This window comes from Lepisosteus platostomus, chromosome 10 (assembly GCF_059453375.1).
Source record: "Lepisosteus platostomus isolate fLepPlt1 chromosome 10, fLepPlt1.hap1, whole genome shotgun sequence".
NCBI lineage: Eukaryota > Metazoa > Chordata > Actinopteri > Semionotiformes > Lepisosteidae > Lepisosteus > Lepisosteus platostomus.
The window spans coordinates 37,404,564-37,426,982 of record NC_142620.1 but is presented as its reverse complement, the minus strand read 5'-3'; the positions used below and the strand labels follow the sequence as shown (position 1 = coordinate 37,426,982).

The following is a 22,419-nucleotide window of genomic DNA, read 5'->3' as shown; positions in this document are numbered from 1 at the left end:
TCCAAGACGACTCGGCAGCCTCCTCAGTCCTTCACGCAGCCTTCGCCCCTGCTTCAATTCCTCCTCAACAGTCTTCGGCTTCCATATCCCAAGCCACTGAGCTTCCTTTGCTCATCCACCTTCTCGACGATTTCCTTACCATAGATTTTCCCCATGCCCCACCTGCAAGAGCCTCCTCCACACTTATTTCCGTTTTTAGGAAACTAGGGGTATGTCTCACCACAGACTAAACAACCGGCCCCTCTCATATAATCCAATTCCTGGGGATCACCCTCAATTCCATCAATTTCTCTGCCTCCCTGCCTTGCGACAAGATCGACAGGATCCAGACGTATATCTTTACCTATTCTTCCGCCAAATCTTGCACAAAGAGGGAACTTCTCTCTCTGCACAGCCAACTTAATTACGCCATGCGTATCATTCCTCAAGGACGGTTGTTCATCTCCTACCTTCTCAACCTCGCCTCTTCCGTGCCCTCTCTTTACCACCACGTAAGCCTTTCAGCCGACTGCAAATCTGAGCTCAGGCTTTGGCAGCTTTTCTTGGCCAACTGGAATGGCATATCTCTCTTCTACGATGACCTCCTCTCCGACGCCGAGGATATCCAGCTTTTCACAGACGCAGCCCCCTCAGTCGTTTTCGGAGGCTATTACAAGGGCCAATGGTTTGCGGCCCCTTGGCCTCCTGAATTCTCTTCAATCCCACTCGCCGACCAGTCATCGGCCTTGTTAGAAATATTTCCAATTGTTGTTGCCGCTTCTCTTTGGGGCCACAATTGGAAACAAAAATCCGTCCTTATCCATTCGGACGACTATGCAGTAGTCCATATAATCAACAAAGAACGTCATCATCCCAATCTATCATGAAATTTCTCCGCCGCCTTAAATGGATTTCTCTCACACATCAATTCATCCTCGTAGCTGCTCACATTCCAGGCCACCTTAATGAGATAGTTGACTCTCTCTCGCTTTCAATTTCAGAAATTCAGGAACTTGGCACCAGATGAAAGATCGAACCCATGCACAGTACCTCCCTATTCGGAACTCACGTTCCTCTGAATCATCCTTCCCATCACTATGTCCAGCTGGCCCAGCAAACTATCCTCTTAGGGATCCCCCCTCAAACTCTCAACTCTTACTGGACTGCCTGGAAGGGCTTCCAATCCTTCTACCTCTCTGCAAACGTAAAATTCCCTTATTTCGATATTCTCACCGTATCATCCTTTGTTTGCTATTTTAGAAACTCACTCAAGGTACAAGCATCCACCACCACAGTATACCTGTGCGACATCCACTTCTTCCATAAACTCCTTTTCGGCACGACCTGTCCCTCCCTTATCCACACTTAAATTACTCTCCTGCTTAAAGGCTTTCAATGGCTTGAAAAACCACTTCCGAACCAACGCGCACCACTTACCTCGGACATCCTCGAATCCTGCATCTACGTTCTCAGGTCGGGTTACCACTCACCCTGGGTCGACCGCACTCTTGAATCTTTATTCTTGTTAGCCTTCTTCGGCTTCCTAAGATGCTCTGAAATTACCATTGGTTCCACATCCTTCGACCATCTTCTCAACCCTGCTTATCTGACATCTCCATCTTATCTTCCGATACACTGACCTTCTATCTCAAGAAAAGCAAAACCGACCAACTAGGGTCCTGCACTCTCATCTATTATTTCAAACTCTGTTCATACAGATGCAGCCATTCAAAATGGGTGGGGTATTTCGCGGTATACCACGGTGGGTGTGTCGCATCAAAACGCAGTTTCACGCAGTATCACGCGGTGTATCGCGTAATTTGACGTCATACCGGAAAGTATCCAGAATCACCTTGTAAAACCGCCAGGAGGAGCCAATAAAGCTTAACCTCTCATGTACAGCATTTGAGCTTTTAAATTTAAACTGTGTATTACAGCATGTTAATCATCAGTCATTAAAAAGTTGGTATATTTTATGAAAGCAAGATTGCTCAGTTGGACAAAAGTACACAACCTACCTTTATCATAAATATTTTAATTATGCAGAAATATTTTATGCATCAAAGCCTTAACCGAAGATATTACTCATATTATTAATAATGAATGACCTTGGGCAAGCTGTAAACTCAAAGTATTACGCTGGTCCACATTATTTGTAACCGTCATTTTAAATGAAAATACTTTATTTTTTCATCGACAAAAAGAAACAACACAGCATTTTGTTGATCTTACTAACAAGGATGGGACATTAGCTAGCCAATATGATAAAGGAATAAATTACTTTTTTTGTTTATTTCTTTAGCACATTTATTTGAACATTTCCAACGATTGTACAAGCACTGAAAAACTGTCCAATCCCTAGTTCGTCGGGCATTTTCTTTCGTATAACAGACATAAAAACTCCCTTGCTTTTAACAGAGCATTTCATAATTTCTAACAACGAAAATTATTTAAACTGCGACACTTATCATTCAACCAGAGCTCAAAATATCACAAGGATCCTCAAGAGCACAACAAAGACTGTTTTAAAAGATACTTGTACCAGATACATGAGAATCCAAGCTTTTTTATCTACGTCTTTTTTAAATTTATCACACAGTAACAAGTCAAATTTCAGGGGCGTCAGTATACCAGAGATTATGGTACCGCTTCAGATGGGTCTCAGCCAGTCAGATTCCAGGACCGGAATTATCTGTTTTATAATCGAGAATATGTAAGCACGTTTGTAAATAAATTAATCATGATATTTATTTAAGGATCTAAATTTCTAGATCTATGTATCTATATAGCTGGTAGTATTACTGTATTTCACTTTCTTTGTAAACACATTTTGTTAACACCTGAATCGCAGGTGGATTCTGTTTTTTGGTCTGTTATGGTCTGTAGCTCAAATCCTGCTTAACTAAAAATTAGACACGAGAAGAGTATTATTGGACAATGTTGTGAGGCTCTGGCGGAATTTCTCTGTAAACTGAAGAGTTATAGAGGAGACAGGTTGTGTATCGCTTCTTTTGACACTTGTAAAAAAAAACATTCCAATGTTAATGCGACACGAAAGATAATGTGGTGTATTGGTCATTAGTAAAAAGATGCAATCATTTAATCTCTTTACTGTGCACATTTTAATCCACTTAGTATTGAATATTTATATGGAATTTTACCACTAAAGGGAAATTTTAGTAGCTAAGCATAAAACGCAGAGGAGCATAACGAAGGTCATAAAGGTCATAAACGATATTAATTTAGGAACATAAACATATTATGCAAACTTTAAGTTGCTGTTATTGGTATTTTAAAGAACAAATACACTCCAATACTCAATTTTTCCTAAAGTATATTGACATTTTTCAAATTTTAAAATAACACATGTTCTTACCGTATTTACAGTACACAGCTATACCGCAGGTTGAACTGTAGGGCGCAAATCCACCCGAACCCAAAAGCCAAACATATTAATGTCCATTCGCCTGACGCTGCATGGTTTTCATCACTCTCTGCGGGAGTGCTGGCTGTGATGAATTAAACCGGTTTCACAGGTATTTTCAACCCCCAGCCATTGTTGTTTCATCGGTTGTTATCCTGTAAAGCGCTTTGAGAAGCCACCTTTAAAGGCACTATATAAAATAAAGTTTATTATTATTATTAATAATATTGATCATATTTTTCCTCCCAGAACTTGTAAATTGTTGTTGTTATTGTTGTTGTTATCGTGTAAAGCACTTTGAGAAGCATACTGTCCAGCTTGTCAGGTGCGTTCTCTTGTAAAATAATAAGTAGAGCTTTGGGCTTATTAGTGCTCCACTTACAGCAACCCAATGTAAATACATTTTGTCTGCAAATCCACCACCACATGAATCATAGCCCTGCCAAACGATGCAAATTCCGCTGCAATGGTTGTGTACAGGAATTCTTCAGTATGGCATCTCCATGTTCAAGTAAACACTGCTCTGTGTGCAAATGCAAATGCATTTAAAAAAAGTTTTTTTTTTTAAAAGCCATCTTTAAAGGCGCTATATAAAATAAAGTTTATTATTATTATTATTAATATTGATGATATTCTTCCTCCCAAGACTTGTAAAATTGTTGTTGTTATTGTTGTTGTTATCCTGTAAAACGCTTTGATACACAACTCATCAATGTGTATTTTACCTGCCTTGTTGTTAGGATATCATGATACCACAAGGATCAATAGGATTATGTCGCTGTGGTGCTTTGGGTTAACACAAGTGCATGGTCCCCTAACAGGACTGAAGTGTATATTTTTGGTTTATAATCAGGGCTCAAGTGATTGAGATGGAGATTATCCGAGACAGCACCACAAGCCATAATTTGTAAAGTTTTCCTTTAGAAACATCATTCACAGCCTAACGTATTGATAGTGATAGACATTAGTTTCCCACTGAGTCCTTTGGTTATAACTGCTTGGACTTGGGACAAAGCACCTGTATGGATTTTACAACCACATACGAAAACAGGCTTAATCAGAGTTTATATTAATGGATTTGTTTTTGTTTTAAATATCCGAAAGCCTTAATTTCCCCAATGCTTGATAATATTGCACAAGAAAAATACACAAGAAAAAAAGGTATGTCAGTTACTCAATGACTTTATAAAAGTTTACATTGTTTTTGAAAAGTGAGATTCTAGACTCGGGTCCTGTTCAATCAGTTGTCTATTGATCTTTTTACTTTATAAAATGTTGCACAGAGGCCTGTTCTTTTTTCCTTTTTTCTAAAATGCTAAATTGCTTCCAAGTGAGGAAATGATTAATTGATTCAATATAGTTCAATATAGTTCAACGTAGGAACTAAATAAAGGATAAGGAGACATACCATGTTTTATTAGGATCTTCATTAGATCAACGTGTTCAGCTTGGTGATTATCAATATTCTTGGTACTGTACAACCCTTTATACCTCTATTTTCTTTTCTCATGAGAAGCCTTTATTTGTTTTCCTTTTAAACATTAAAAGTCAATAATATTTTAGTGATTTTTTTTGGTAACATGCCAGCTCAATATCCCGATTTTAGTAATATTTCTCTCATTACAAAGCTCTACGGAGATCCAACCAATCTGGTGTACTGCCCGTTAATGTGACTGGCAGGTTTTAGACAGTTCCTTATTAAGTACTGTACTTAAACACAGCCCTTCTATGTCATATTCCCATTTCAGGGATAGGAATGTTGTATATATCATCTAGTAAGTAAACCAAAAATAAAACAACCTGTGTGGATGACTTTACAAGGAAGTGCTGGAATAGTACCGTAGCATCTACATCTCTTTTTTTTCCTTTTTGGTGAACAATTTGTTTATTATTAGTACATCCATTGTTGATATCTCCCAATAAACTCCAGAAGTGAAGTCATAAAAAAGTGTAATAAAGACCTGACCACATCAGTAGCAGTTTATGACTCCACCATTCATCTTTGCCCTTTACGGAACCATAAATATGAGTTTTAAAAAATAAAGTGCAGAATACAGTGAAGTCAGGAAGGGAATAGAGAGGTTCCTTAAGTAGTGCCATGAATACTGTAGCTGCAGTGTGTTCGGGAAACTAGGTCTATTTATACTGAAGCAAAAGACCAAGACACGAAACACCATTTAACAAGAGCATCAGTTGTAGGCAAGAAATATAGCTGTCTACAGAAATGAAAATCGAAGTCTGTGTATCTGTGTCTCATGGAGAGCAAGCTGGGGTATGCGAAAAGACTAATTCCTAATGTAAGAAATTGTATAGGGTTAATAAAGTGATGTTATGTTATGTTTTATTCAAACCATAACCACACCTGAAGAGTGTCAAGGTATGCAAGGGTGCTTGTTGTACCTCATGGTAAAAGCATATACAACAGACTTCCAATAAGATTTTTAGATGCTGAATTGGTAACCTAAGGAATCTTCCTCATCAACAGTGTATCCCAGCTGCTAAAAGTTTGTATGAAGCCTATGCAAGGTTTTTTGGAATACCAGGTCAGTTTTATCACCTCCTTGAATGAATAAATCAGTTGTAGATGGATTGGTTAGCCAAGATGAGTTCATGATTAATGAATAACATATACTTATGTTTCAACTTTGAAAACACAAAAATATGCTAGAATAACTTTTTGCGACAGGCTAAGCATACTAAAATGTGTTTATTTAAAGAAATACATATTGGAATTTGTTGTCTTGATATTTCAGAAGAATATGTATACAATATATTCTTAAGGCATCCTAAAAGTGAAAATAAAACAGCAGTATATATACTACTATATAACAACAATGAAGAAACATCTAAGCTTTATATAATTATACCAGAAGATGGAAATAACAGACATTTGGTGAACCAAGTCTTATATTTCAGGTAATGTAATCAAGCATCCTTTTAATGAGCTTTGAAAGACTGATATGTATACTGAGACAGGTCTTTAGAAAAGGACCATCTGTGAATAATGTCACTTATGAAAAATGCAATATATTCTGATGAATCTGGATCAGTAATTATTTAGTTTTACCTGGCATCTACAGCCTCAGTCCCAGTGAGCCTTTGGGGCTTCTAATTGTGGTTTAAGTTAAGGTCTGAATGACTTACTTGGCACAACCTCTTATTTTTATATTATAGTATTCCTCGTCTTTAATGGATGATTGGTTTAAACATGAAGGGGTGTGACTATCTAGGGCACGGCTTTCAGGTAACTGCACTAAGAGAATACAGAAAATATGGAAGTAACATTAGAATTGTGCTCCACAACCTTAAATTAATTTGTGGGAGTGTGGAACAAGCTAACCAATCATATTGTTGAAGCTGAAAACTGGTTTATTTCAAGAAATGGCTGAATTATATACTTCAGTTAATTAAGTACCAAAGTGGCTAGATTGTCTAAATGGCCTATTCTTCTTTGTAACCTCTTGTATATTCTTATCGCAGAAATACAGCACTAAAATTCAAAATGGCAATGATTTACTCTAAAAGAACACAAGTACAAAAGTTAGGTTATATACTAGAAGAGGTCATTGCGTTGACTTGGGCATGAGGGACGGGGTGCTGCGCCGGGGATGGCGGGTGCCCTCCAGCACACGGCCTGAGGCGACCTGGGAAAGGGCCCCCCTTCCGCTGAGTAGGTCACCGTGGGGTAGCCCTGATAAGTGCTGTGGCCACTGGCGGTGCTGAGGGGTCATCCCGGCCCGTGGCGGCTCCTACTCGCCCCCAAAAGGTGCTTTAGGGGGTCACTCGGCTGCTTGGGGAACCAGTGCTTCTCTGAGTCCGACATCATCGGCCGTTCACTGTCCATCCTCCCGCTTCTCACACCAATGTAATGAATTTGGGTTCATTGAGGACGAACACAGAGACTCAAACTTGTGGAGTTAAAAACTGCACTTTATTTCTTCTCCGTCACCACCCGCCAACAGCACTCCCGCGCCCAGACGAGAGAGAAACACAAGACAAGCCCGACAAGAGCGCAGCCCCGAGAGAGAGAGAGAGAGAGAGAGAGAACCAAGGGTTGCAGAACCAGGGAACTATTTACATGGAAAACGGGCGATCTCCCCAGACTGTACGCCTATTTCACTATTACCTGGATACCTCTTGGGGGATATCCTCTATATCCTCTTGGGGGGAATATCCTCTTGGGGGATATTCTAACAACAAGTGATTATAAGACGATCTATCAAAGTGCAATGAAATACAATATGCTGGACAGTATGCTTCTCAAAGCACTTTACAGGATAACAACAATAACAACAACAATTTTACAAGTCCTGGGAGGAAGAATATCATCAATATTAATAATAATAATAAACTTTATTTTATATAGCGCCTTTAAAGGTGGCTTTTTAAAAAAAAGTTTCTTAAATGCATTTGCATTTGCACAAAGAGCAGTGTTTACTTGAACATGGAGATGCCATACTTAATAAATCCTGCACACAACCATTGCAGCGGAATTTGCATCGTTTGGCAGGGCTTTGATTCATACAAGTGGTGGTGTATTTGGAGACAAAATGTGTTTACATTTGGTTGCTGTAAGTGGAGCACTAATGAGCCCAAAGCTCTACTTATTATTTTACAAGAGAATGCACCTGACAAGCTGGACAGTATGCTTCTCAAAGCGCTTTACAGGATAACAACAACAATAACAACAACAATTTACAAGTTCTGGGAGGAAAAATCTGATCAATATTAAAAATAATACACCAATGCATTAGCATGTTAAAGCGATTCCATTGAGGAGCCGGGCGCGATAATTGTTTTGTTCCTTGATATCTGATCTGCAAGGCCATTTGGCTGCAGCGAATGTGAATTCTGTCTGGCATTACCAGATTGTGAAAAAATAAAAAGTATTTTAATCAAGATTCCCTTATAAAATTAACGTGAAACAAAACAAAAACTAAAAATAAGATACAATCTACAGACATTCACAACATAAACATATCTTAAAACATTTACATATATTGTTAAATTATTACTTTAAATATATACTTTAGGTTACTGAAACAGCCAGTTAATAAAATCGTTGCAATTTCGTTGTTGTTTGGAGGTGGGGATATTCTGACAACAATTGATTTAAAGACAATCTGTCAAAGTACAATAATTACGCTGGGTGAACGTTCCAAGGTCAAATTCTTCCGCGACAGGGGTACCTTTAAAGTGCAGACGACGGCACCGAAAAATTTTGGCTCGCCCTCTCTTTAAAGCCCTGGTCAAATACAAAGATAGTACGTACAGTTATAATTCAAACTGAATTAAAAACTACTCCTATTTGGCATTTTAGTTATGGAGGCGGAAAGCAGCCCCCCCATCTCTGGGTGCCTGAGTTGTCACCATCTTTAACCATTCCGTGTCCGAGTCGCAGCAGGTAGAGACACGTTCGAAAAAAAGTTCATCCCAGCTACAATACATTATTTTAAATATTTTTGTGGTAAGAGGGAGCAAAACATCAGTATTTACTGCTAGTAATTAGTGTACGATCTATAGTTGAAATCTGAGCCTAAATAAAAAGAAAAAGCATTTGCAGAGAGCAATTACGCTGGGTTTATATAGAATAAGTGATTACGTTTATGAGCAATCTAATTACTTATTCATTTAAAACGCTATATAAAATAAAGTTTATTATTAATTTGCTCGACAGAGTGGTGAACATTATTATGAAGAAGACAAAGATAACGATTTATGTCAAAAGACATTTAATTAAACACAGGTTTGTGATTTAAATGGAATGGGGGTGACGGGAACTCTTAATCTAAATAAAAATAAAATAAAACAGGTTTCGATAGTTAATAACCACTTTTTATGCACGAAACACGGGTGATTTTTCTTCCTCCTGATCAGTTTAGAAATCTGTGTACGCTGTAAGGTTTTTACTTCTTAATTAAACTTTTAAAATACACGTTTCGAATAGAAAGAAATCCTCTTCCTGGTATGTAGAGCAGATCAGCACGTCTTTATTCCCCAATCAGAGGGGTGTCAGATGGTTTCAGCCAATCCCCATTCTGAAGCCCTACCGTAATCTCTGGTATAGGGAGACCCCAGAATTCTGTCCCATAGTTTAGATAGATAGATGATAGATACTTTTATTGATCCCATGAGGGAAATAAAGTAAATAATTTTCATTTTAGGAAATTATTAAATGCTCGGTTAAAAGCAAAGGAGATTGTCTGTTATAGTGGACATAAAAACAAGAGTTTGCTGCCGTGTTATTGGAAACCCAAATTTAACAAAAAATCGCTGGCATTATATCCTAGAAGACACAGACCAGCGCCAGACCAGGAGAATGCCCGCAGCGTAAAAGAAAACTCCTGATGAACTAGGGTTTGGACAGTTTCCAAGTGCTTGTACAATCGATGGAAATGTTCAAATAAATGTGCAAAAGAAACAAACAAAATAATCATTTATTTCTTTATCATATTGGCTAGCTAATGTCCTCTCTTTGCTAGTTTTTGGCTGTGTTTCTGCGTTGGGTAGCAACAGGTGACTATGTTCTCAGGCGGAAGATGTAAACAGCTTAATTTTCGTGTTAAAAATTTTTTTTAAATTAAAATTCATTCTATACAGCAATCGCATATTTGGGTACCGTTTCATAAAACTTTCATGCTTAAAATGTTTAGGGAGAAATTGAAGACTGGTGTGTATTTTTTCTTTAAATTACCAAGACCAGCCATACTCAGTACAGTTTACATACAGTAATGTTTATGTTCCTAAATTAATATCGTTTATGACCTTCAGATGCGTTATGCTCCTCTTCTTTTTATGCTCAGCTACTAAAAGTTCCCTTTAGTGGTAAAATTTCATATAAATATTCAATACTAAGCGGATTAAAATGTGCACAGTAAAGAGATTAAATGATTAAATCTTTTCACTACCGACCAATGCATTTTGAATGGCTGCATCTGTACATAAGCCCATATGAACCTCTATCCCATTGCGCACATCTTCGCACCTCTGCCGGAGCTTTGCCTACTGACCCTCTGTTCGTAAATGAGAAGGGCCGTATCGTGACCTGTGACTGGTTCCTCTCTCACCTCCACGACATCCTTCTAACCGCCGGATACCCCCCGAACAATTCTCCGGGCACTCCTTCAGATCAGGGGCCGCATCCTCCGCCGCTTACCAAGGCATAGCCGAGTATCTCATCAAGCAACTCGGCTGTTGGTCCTCCGAGGCTTATCATGCATACATTAAAACTTACCCCGGTATCCTCAAGCAGGCGCTTTCTCTCCTTGGCTGAATTAGTTTAATAATCATTTGGTTTTTGTTTTTGTTTTTTCTGTACTGGTGACTGGGGGTCCCGCTTGGTTCTTTTGAGGGTCCTATCCTCCCGGTCCAACGGCCGGGAGGTTGGCCCTCAGCCAAGCGGGTTACGCCAAATCCCCACATCTCAATAAACGATTCTAATTTCTCCCAAGCTTTCGGCTGCCGTCATTCCTCGTGAAATGGAGTTTTTAATGAAAGTTCAGGAGGAATGAACGCAGCCAAGCTCATTCGACACAGCTGCTGCAATTCTCACTTATCCTGACGTAAGCAACCAGTCTCCATATATATCAAACGTCACCCTCTCCTCTTCCTCGTTCTTTTTCTGCATCCCTCCTCCACCCTCTTTCCACCTTTGCAGCTACAGATGCAGCCATTCAAAATGCGTGGAGTATGTCGTGGTACACCGCGGTGGGCTTGTCGCATCAAAACGCAGTTTCACGCGGTTTATCGCATCATTTGACGTCATGCTGGAAAGTATCCGGACTCACCTTGTAAAACCGCCAGGAAGAGCCAAAAAAGCTTAACCTCTCATGTACAGCATTTGAGCTTTTAAATTTAAACTGTGTATTACAGCATGTTAAATCATCAGTCATTAAAAAGTTGGTATATTTTATGAAAGGAAGATTGCTCAGTTGAGCAAAAGTACACAACCTACCTTTATCATAAATATTTTAATTATGCAGAAATATTTTATGCATCAAAGCCTTTACCGAAGATATTACTAATAGTATTAATAATGGATGACATTGGACAAGCTGTAAACTCAAAGTATTACGTTGGTCCACATTTTTTCTATCATTTTAAACAAAAATACTTTTATTTTTTTCTTTGACAAACACCACAGCATTTCGTTCATCTAACTAACGAGGACAGGACATTAGCTAGCCAATACGATAAAGGAATTACTTTTTTGGCTAATTTCTTTACAAAGCACGGAATCTGTCCAAGCCCTACTTTGTCAGGCATTTTCTTTTACTGTAACGGACATAAAAACAGCCTTGCTTTTAACAGAGCGTTTCATAATTTCTAACTACGAAAATTATTTAAACTGCAACACCTATCATTCAACCAGAGCTCAAAATATCACAAGAATCCTCAAGAGCACAGCAAAGACTGTATTAAAAGATACTAGGGTGTCAGCCAGTCAGATTCCAGAAATCGGTACTTTAAAGAAAAAATACACACCGGTATTCCATTTCTCCCTAAACATTTTAAGCATCAAAGTCTTTAACTAACATGTGAAATAGCGTGTAAAAAAGTGGTAGCTATAAGCTTTTCTGCTAATATAATATCGCGTATTTAAAGAAATTAATATCGATATAATTATATTCGTGTACTGCGACAGGGCTGTGTAGGGCTGTTTTGCCTCTGCTCATGTGACTTCCCCAGTAGCCTACTGGTCTACGTGCCGCACTAGTAATTTACAGGTTTTGTGTTCAAATCCAGTCGGCGCTGCGACTTTTCTTTTAACAAGCATTTCTTTGAAAAAATAGAATAGCGATATTATGGACAATTAATTGACTTTTTATATTTCTAAATATCACAACATGATCGAATTTAAGTCATTTTTAATAACAATGAATAGTCACCTTCTTTCCTTCTGACAACTGTCCCTGCTTCTGCTTCTTGGTTCTATCGCGCGTGCGTGTGTGGGGGGATCCCTTTAGATCTCCTTTCAGATTTAAAAGGTTATTAATCATATCTTTGGTGTCGCATATTCCCAGTGTAGCTGATCTTTTGCTGCCTGGGCAACTATCACAGAGCTGAGAGTAGACCCCCCCTTTTAGGGTGCGCAAACGATCTTTTAAATTTTTATAGAGAAATGGAGGCTGTACAGTATGCGTTACAATATAACCATTTATATTGATTTAAATCGCAAACACGTGTTTAATTATATGTATTTTTTGATTCACAGACAAATGCAACATAAATTGTTATCTTTGTCTTCTAAGTATCTTAATAAACTTTCAGCATAGCTTTCTCCCCGTTTAGATTTATTTTTCTTGGGATTTTGGGATCAAACGTGGAAAGATTAGATTGTAATCATTTTTATTTTTTAAATACATTTTAGAAAAGTGTAATCTATATTAAAAAGCTGTATTTATTTAATACCACTCGATACTTATATTAATAGAGTTTAGTTGATACTGTTTAAACTTTTAATTGTTTTAAATTGTATTACAGCTTTGTACACATGCTTAAAAGAGAAGAGAGAAAACGCAAGACTTCTTCAGGTGTGAGGGTCTTCTGCTCAGAATTAAACGCTAAAATGTAATGTAGGCTCTGAATGGGTTCAATTATGATTTGGGCTTGATTAAGGTCGCTGCCTTTCATATAAAATCCTGCTTGAATCCTTCTAAACTAAAAATTAGACACGAGAAGAGGCTCTCTTTTTTTAATTTTTCTTTTTTTCTTGGAAAAACATCTTACCCGCTGCAATCCGAGCACAGAAGGATTAAAAGTAGCCAGACAGGCAGGGGGAAGAGTGAGTTCTAAATAAAGAGGTATCCAGGTAACAGTGAAGGTAACAGCCGCAGACATGGCCTACTTAGCCCGCCAGAGTTACCCTACTTTCCCGGAAGAGATAGCGCTCCAGGCGTTCTTCTGGGCCCTGGTGCCGACTGAGGTGCAGCGCCACGTGATGCTGCCCACGCCGGTCCCCTTGGAGCAGGCCCTGGCTCTAGCTGAGCAGGCTGATGATATATTCGAGGAGACCGGTGGGCACCAATGGAGGGGTGCACGGGGAATCAGATGGGGAGGAGGAGACGGCCAGCATGGCGATGCTGGGGGAGCGACGACAGCTAATCATCTGCTACCACTGTGGGGAGAGGGGGCACATTGCACGGGAGTGCCGGGCGCTGGATCCCTGGGGACTTTGGAGGCCAGCTGGAAACAGGAGAGGAGCGGCCTAAAGGGGGGAAGGCCGCCCTTGAGCAAGTGGGTGGTTGCCTTGACTTGGGCCGCTGACAGTTGGTGGGGCAGGGGGAATGAATCAGTCTCACGGTAGGTGGGGCGGGAGGTGTCCGGGGTGTGTGGGTCGACCGGAGCGGGAAGCGGAGGTGGCAGCGGCGGGCGTCGCCTGGGCCTGTCGGAGCCGCAGGTGCGAGCGTGCAAGAGCTGACTCCCAGTACGGTGAGATAAGCTTGCCCCTACCCAGAGTCTGTAAAGCACTCTGTGCACTGTGGGAGGCCTTTGAGGTGAGGGACGGGGTGCTGCGCCGGGGGTGGCAGGTGCCCTCCAGCGGCGAGGTCACTGCTTGGCGGCCTCCGGCTGGCCATGCACGGCTTGGAGAACTGCCCCACGGAGCGACCGCGACACCACAAACTGCCACCTGACCTCTCCGCTGGAGGGCACCCGCCACCCCCAGCGCAGCACCCAGTCCCTCACGCCCAATTCACGTCAACCACCCACCTGCTGCAACCAGCCCAACCCCAGGATACAGTCCTCACGGACTGGGGCAAGGTAGAAGGGGTGTTTCACCCTCGTAGCCCCAAAGTTCATGGTGAGCGCCCATGGGGTCCGGCTGCCTCGGTGCCTGGCAGGACACCAGGCCGCAGCAGGGTGATGGTCGAACTGGTGTCGACGAGGGCCCGGCAGGGTCTGCCCTCGGTGAGGCAGGGAAGGAATAAGCCATCTCTTTCCACAACAGGCGGGGTGAAGCGCTCCTTCTTGCTTAGAATAGCAATATTATGGACAATCAATTGACAATAAATATAGAAAAGCACATATTAAATTTGAGAAATTTGGTTTCAAAAGTCCTCATATCAACGATGCCTATACTGTTTTCCTCTACAGTATGCTAATCTATTGTCGTGCATTCGCCCCCCTCTTAGGCTGCGCAAATGATCTTTTAGAGAGAAATAGAAGCTGTACAGTATCCGTTACAATATAAACATTTACTGTCAAACTTTAAATCAACAATTGATTTAAAGACGATCTGTCAAAGTGCAATGAAACCTATTACTCTGATGGAGGTTTCGTGAAAAATGAGGTTTCGTGAAAAAGCTACAGGAGTGCCAATCGTAATCATTTTTATTTTTAATCATTCAATGCAGATGTCTGGTGGCATGTTCCATAAGAGTATGGTAATTAAAAAACATTAATACTTTCGTTGGAGTTTAAATAAAGTTGATGTTTTATCTAGGGGCTGCTCGCCTGCGTCTGAATAGCGACTTCTAAACTGTAAAAACATGTGTCTGTCTTTCCGTGGAGGGAAGAGAATCCAATCTGATCTGCAAGGTTCTTTGGCTACAAAACTAAAAGAAGGTACACTCTTGCCCTCTCTCTCTCTCTTTCGGGAGGCTGGTCGTATGTCTGGTCAGCGCACGGGAGAGTCGGCTGGCAGGTGGTCGCAGCAGGGTGATGGTCGAACTGGTGTCGACGAGGGCCCGGCAGGGTCTGCCCTCGGTGAGGCAGGGAAGGAATAAGCCAACTCTTTCCACAACAGGCGGGGTGAAGCGCTCCTTCTTGCTTAGAATAGCAATATTATGGACAATCAATTGACAATAAATATAGAAAAGCACATATTAAATTTGAGAAATTTGGTTTCAAAGGTCCTCATATCAACTACGCCTATACTGTTTTCCTCTACAGTATGCTAATCTATTGTCGTGCATTCGCCCCCCTCTTAGGCTGCGCAAATGATCTTTTAGAGAGAAATAGAGGCTGTACAGTATCCGTTACAATATAAACATTTACTGTCAAACTTTAAATCAACAATTGATTTAAAGACGATCTGTCAAAGTGCAATGAAACCTATTACTCTGATGGAGGTTTCGTGAAAAAGGAGGTTTCGTGAAAAAGCTACAGGAGTGCCAATCGTAATCATTTTTATTTTTAATCATTCAATGCAGATGTCTGGTGGCATGTTCCATAAGAGTATGGTAATTAAAAAACATTAATACTTTCGTTGGAGTTTAAATAAAGTTGATGTTTTATCTAGGGGCTGCTCGCCTGCGTCTGAATAGCGACTTCTAAACTGTGAAAACATGTGTCTGTCTTTCCGTGGAGGGAAGGGAATCCAATCTGATCTGCAAGGCCCTTTGGCTACAAAACTAAAAGAAGGTACACTCTTGCCCTCTCTCTCTCTCTCTCTTTCGGGAGGCTGGTCGTATGTCTGGTCAGGGCACGGGAGAGTCGGCTGGCAGGTGGTCGCAGCAGGGTGATGGTCGAACTGGTGTCGACGAGGGCCCGGCAGGGTCTGCCCTCGGTGAGGCAGGGAAGGAATAAGCCAACTCTTTCCACAACAGGCGGGGTGAAGCGCTCCTTCTTGCTTAGAATAGCAATATTATGGACAATCAATTGACAATAAATATAGAAAAGCACATATTAAATTTGAGAAATTTGGTTTCAAAGGTCCTCATATCAACGACGCCTATACTGTTTTCCTCTACAGTATGCTAATCTATTGTCATGCATTCGCCCCCCTCTTAGGCTGCGCAAATGATCTTTTAGAGAGAAATAGAGGCTGTACAGTATCCATTACAATATAAACATTTACTGTCAAACTTTAAATCAACAATTGATTTAAAGACGATCTGTCAAAGTGCAATGAAACCTATTACTCTGATGGAGGTTTCGTGAAAAAGCTACAGGAGTGCCAATCGTAATCATTTCTATTTTTAATCATTCAATGCAGATGTCTGGTGGCATGTTCCATAAGAGTATGGTAATTAAAAAACATTAATACTTTCGTTGGAGTTTATATAAAGTTGATGTTTTATCTAGGGGCTGCTCGCCTGCGTCTGAATAGCGACTTCTAAACTGTGAAAACATGTGTCTGTCTTTCCGTGGAGGGAAGGGAATCCAATCTGATCTGCAAGGCCCTTTGGCTACAAAACTAAAAGAAGGTACACTCTTGCCCTCTCTCTCTCTCTCTCTCTCTTTCGGGAGGCTGGTCGTATGTCTGGTCAGGGCACGGGAGAGCCGGCTGGCAGGTGGTGTAAAAATGCTTTTATTCATTCTTAATCAGATTCACATTCCCGAATGTGTGTGTGTGTCTCTCTCTCTTTGCTGGCGCGAGATTGGATTACATCCAATAATCATAAATGACACAATAACCATAATAACCATAATAACGCACAACCAACAAAAACAACCATATAAACATAATACCAACCAAAAACATAGATAACAACCACAATAAAAAATCAAATATATCAAACCATTAAAGCAGTTGTAAATGTAATATGTCTGTAGATTTTATATTAATGTTATTTTTTTTTTGTTTTGTGTGAATTTCATTAATTTATTTGCTTTGGCAACACTGATTGTACCCATAGGTCATGCTAATAAAGCACCTTGAATTGAATTGAATTGAGAGGGGGGAGTGCGAGCGAACGAGCGAGAGAGAGAGAAACACCCTGGGGTGCAGAACCAGGGAATTATTTACATATTAAAACTATTTCCCAAATTGAATATGTGCTTTTGTATATTTATAGTCAATTAATTGTCCATAATATTTCTATTCTATTTTTTCAAGGAAATGTTTGTTAAAAAAAAAGTCATGGCGCTGGCTGGATTTGAACACAAAACCTGTGGGTTACTAATTGAGCACGTAGACCAGCAGTCTACCGGGAAGGTCACATGATCAGGGGTGAAACAGCCCTACACATACAGAATCAACAGACATTGTACAGCCTGTATTACTGTGTTGCAGTACACGGACATAATTATATCGTTATTAATTTCTTTAGATACGCGATTCCATATTATATTAGCAGAAAAGCTTAAAACTACCACTTTTTATACACGATATTTCACATGTTAGTTAAAGACTTCAATGCTTAAAATGTTTAGGGAGAGATGGAATACTGGTGTGTATTTTTTCTTTAAAGTACCAAGACCAGCCATATACTGTAATACTGTATGTTTATGTTTCAAAATTAATATTATTTATGGCCTTCACATACATATGCTCCTATTTGTTTTATGCTCAGCTACTAAGATTTCCCTTCAGTGTTAAAATTCCATATAAATATTCAATACTAAAACGGGCACATTAAAGACATTTAAATCTTTCTATGACCGACCGAGTGCCCCTGTCGGTCAACCAATCACGTACTGCGGTATTTTACATCTTGACGTGCAATGAAGTTCCCAATTACCCCCGGTACGTGTCTGTGCCGGACACTTTGAATGGCTGCATCTGTACCCAAATGGTTGCATGGGGGTCCTATCCTCTCCGTCCAACGGCCGGGAGGTTGGCCCTCAGCCAAGCGGGTTACGCCAAATCTCCACATCTCAATAAACGATTCTAATTTCTTCCAAGCTTTCGGCTGCCGTCATTCCTTGTGAAATAAGTTTATGCAGGTAAATAATTGCTATTAGGAATGATTTTTTAATCTATCAATGTTAGATTAAAAAATACACTTTGCCGATGTTAGAAAACATCTTGCATTACATTGCTTGAAAAATCATTTTATTTCGAGAGACTGGATAAGTAATTCAAGTGTTTAACTTCCTGAAAAACAAGCCAAGCTATAAGTCATCTTTACAAGACATGTAAAGAGAAGAAATCATGTTTTTGGATGTTGATGTAATGTGATTGGAAGACAGCAAGTGAGGTAAAAAATATGTCTTTTTCATATTCTCTGGCGAGCCTTGTTTTGTCAAAGAAGCAGAGATCATCTCACTTTCAAAGGACAGCACAGAGAGACTTTCAAAAGACCGCAAAGATACTAGCAAAGGTTAATCGAACTATGAACCATATAAAGAAATGTAAAATAGTCGTCTTTAGGTGTGAGGGCAGGAGTGGATTGCAGCAGGAATACACAGCAAATAACAGGAAAACAAAGCGCAGGGCAGGTGAGAGGAGTATCCAAACAGTGAGTGATCAGAAAAAGGAAACAATTGTTCCACCCGGCTTTCAAAGCAATTTTTTTAAATTTGCTAATGCGTTGTCAGACACATTTCCTGATGTATTGTGTTTTAAATAAGATGGGAGTGTCTTTCCCAGGTATTAGCTCATCAGTATAGTGCACGTTTATCTGTACCATAATGTATACAGGTACAGACAACAAGCTGCACCACTGTATAGCTTTCGTAAGGAGACGGACTATGGCCAAAATCACGAAGACTTTCTCACACCAAATAATGAAGATGAAAAGAAATGGTAAGTCAACACGAGACATTGTACAGCATATGGCTTCCATGGACAACTTTGTTTGTGAAAGCACATTGAAACGACATTATAAAGGGGAGAGGATGCAAAGAAAATCTAAACTGAGGACGATTCAAAGTTAAATACCTTTCTAAAAATACTTTTATTACATGTAAATACAACTACACACATTATTTTTATAACTAACTCTTTTTTTCAAGTCCTATTGTGCGAGCCATCGACAGACTGACGGATGAAAATGATGAGCTATCGGCGATGCAAGTTCAAAGACGGCTATGGGCTGACCTCGGTGAGTCTGACATCGATAAGAAGAGTGCGCAGAAGGCTTGGATGGAGATATAAAAAAACCAACACATGCCCCATGATAAGGGTAAAAAACAAAGAGGAAAGGCTCAAACAAGTGCTCCAATGGATTGAACAGGGAGAGGCATTTCATGATGTACTTTTCACGGATTAAACAACAGTGGCTCTGGAACAGTTTTCAACCATGTCATTTTGTAAAAAGGGGAGATATGTGGACAAGCCAAAGCCCAAACATCCACTAAAGGTTCACGTCTGGGGGGGTATATCTAGAAGAGGCCCGGGACCACTTCTTATTTTCGAAGGAATTATGGATCGTGAATTCTTCGAGGAAGTCGTGTTCAAACAGCATGCCGCCCCATATATCAGGTAGCACTTTGGATCACGGCACCGTCTCTTTCAAGACAACGATCTGAAACACAGAGCAGCGAGGGCGAGGCTTATAGCAGAAGGAGTGAACTGAGTGAAAACTCCAGCCGAATCCCCAGATTTAAATCCAATAGAGATGGTATGCCATTCGCTGAGAGACTATGTTCGGAAAACTGCTAAACCCAAAACAAAGCAAGAACTTATCACTGCGATCTACAAGTTTTGGGAGGAAGAACTAACAGAACAATAAATTGGCTTCATTACTCTGCTCTCCTCCCCACTGATCGCTGATGTGTGGTGAGAGTTCTGGCGCACTATGACTGCCGTCGCATCATCCAGGTGGATGCTGCACATTGGTGGTGGTGGAAGGGAGTCCGCATTACCTGTAAAGCGCTTTGAGTGGAGTGTCCAGAAAAAGCGCTATATAAGTGTAAGTAATTATTATTATTATTATTATTATTATTATTATTATTATTATTATTATTATTATTATAACAAAATTGCAACAATTTTATTAACAGGCTGTTTCGTTTTCTTCCTAGGATTGTTGAGCGGGAGGGGGGGCATTCGGGAATGTGAGTTATGTGAGTTAGATTGAGAATGAATAAAAGCATTTTATTAAAAACGTGTTTGCGTTTTGCTGGGTGCTGACAAAGTAAAAAAACAATTACTTTTTGACAATGAAAAACTGTGTATGTGTCTCTCTCTCTCTGCTGGCGCGGGCATAGTGGGATGCTGTACCATCTGTACAGAAAATTAAAGTGCCCTTTTCCATTCAGCAAGTGTCTGAGTCGCTGTGTCCTATCTTCTGACAGTCACTGTTGTAAATGTCTGTAGAGTGTATCTTATTTTTAGTATTATATTTTTATATTATATTCCCTATTAATCAAATTCTAAAAGTATGCTTTTAAATGCGCAGTGACATGCTCAGGAGGAGCAAGGGGCACGTAAAATGTTTCCGAAATAACCACATGTAAGACGTAAGAAATGTTTAGGGAGAAATGGAATACTGGTGTGTATTTTTTCGTTAAAATACAGTACCAAGACCAGCCATATGCGCCTTTATATAGCTCCTTTATATAGTGCCTTTAAAGGTGGCTTCTCAAAGCACTTTAATAAAAATAACAGAGGTGTTAAACTGGTTTTTATCTATTTTTCGGCACATCCAGCCGGCTGTCGAGTGGTATTAAATGCAACTTTTTTCTATAGATGACTTTGCTAAAATGTATTCAAAAATAAAAATGATTACAATTGGCACACCTGTACTGTAGCTTTTTCACAAAACCTCCTAGAATTACGAAAACATTTGCTTTGTGTGTCACATTGTGACTGTTTTCACAGCCTTCAAAATGCCCTTTTTAAGCCATTTTTTTTTTACCACACTCGAATATTCTTTTGTCCATATCTTTGGAAGGGAAACACAAAAAGCCTTCAAAGAAAATGCACTTTGAAGACCACAACTTGTGAAAATGTTCACAGCCTCCACAGAAAACTATCAGCGAACTACTTCTCTTTTTTTAAACCTCTGGTTTTTCACTGATGCGTAATCACGCACTAACTGGAACCCACGGGGTGGGTGGGGGGGGGCGCTGTGTGTTAAGAAAGTTAGGTGTTAGCATAAACTATTAGTGAGTGGCTCTGGTGAAATTTCGTTGTAAACTGAAGAGTTAAAGTGTAAAGTGTTTCCTCTTTTTAATGGGAAGAGACGTGGTGCTTTTTTTAAAATCCCTGGCGGAACCGGGCTTCCATAAGAATCAAGTAATAGGTTTCCATAAGAATCAGCGCTTTTATATAGTGCCTTTAAAGGTGGCTTCTCAAAACGCTTTACTGGATAAAAACAACAATAACAACAACAATATTGTATATCATTGCACTTTGACAGATCGTCTTTAAATCAATTGTTGATTTAAAGTTTGACAGTAAATGTTTATTTTGTAACACATACAGCCTCCATTTCTTTATAAAAATTTTAAAAATCATTTGCCCAGCCTAAGAGGGGGGTCTGCTCTCATTGACAGTTGACACTCCTCCATACACTCAAGTGAAAAATTAATAACGCCAATGTAAACGTCGTATTTACAATTTGTTGATAATAAAAATGTTAAGTTCTCTAAAGCTTTCTCAGTCAAGTATGATCGTTTACCCAGCGAGCTGTGTAAGCATGCGTAGGCAGCAAAATATCAGCTAAACTGGGAAGATGCGACACTGAAAATGTTATTAATAACCTTTTAAATCTGAAGGGAGATCTAAAGGGATCCCCACACAATACCAGTTCCTGCTTCAGGAGCGATTCAGAGGGAAAGACGGTGGTACGTATTCATTCCTAAAATGACTTAGATTCGAACATGTTGTGATATTTAGAAATATAAGAAGTCAATTAATTGTCCATAATATTGCTATTTAAAAGAAAATTATTGGGGTTAACTGGATTTGAACAGCCAACCCCTCGCTTAAAAGTCGGGCACTTAGACCATCATGCCATTCACACGGTCGCGTGATAAGTGGTGAAACAGCCCTAAACATATAGTATCAAGTTTGTGTTGCAGTACATTAATATAATTATATAATTATTAATTTCTTTAGATATGTGATTCCATATGTATGCTTGTTTACTCCGGTATCGAGCGTATTCACAGAAAAGCTTAAAACTACCACTTTTTATACACGTTATTTCACATGTTAGTTAAAGACTTTGATGCTTAAAAGGTTTAGGGAGAAATGGAATACTGGTGTGTATTTTTTCTTTAAAGTACCGAGACCAGCCATAGTTTACATAATACTGAATGTTTATGTTCCAAAATTAATTTCGTTTATGGCCTTCATACATGTTTTGCTCCTATTCTTTTTATGCTCAGCTACTTAAATTTCCCTTCAGTGGTAAAATTCCATATAAATATTCAATACTGAAACATGCACAATAAATAAA

At 39.6% G+C, this 22,419-nt stretch overlaps 1 pseudogene; it reads left to right on the top strand.

Moving 5' to 3' along the window:
- The first annotated feature begins 230 nt into the window (after positions 1 to 230).
- Positions 231 to 1,058, top strand: LOC148653668 (uncharacterized; annotated as a pseudogene).
- Positions 1,059 to 22,419: the final 21,361 nt, after the last annotated feature.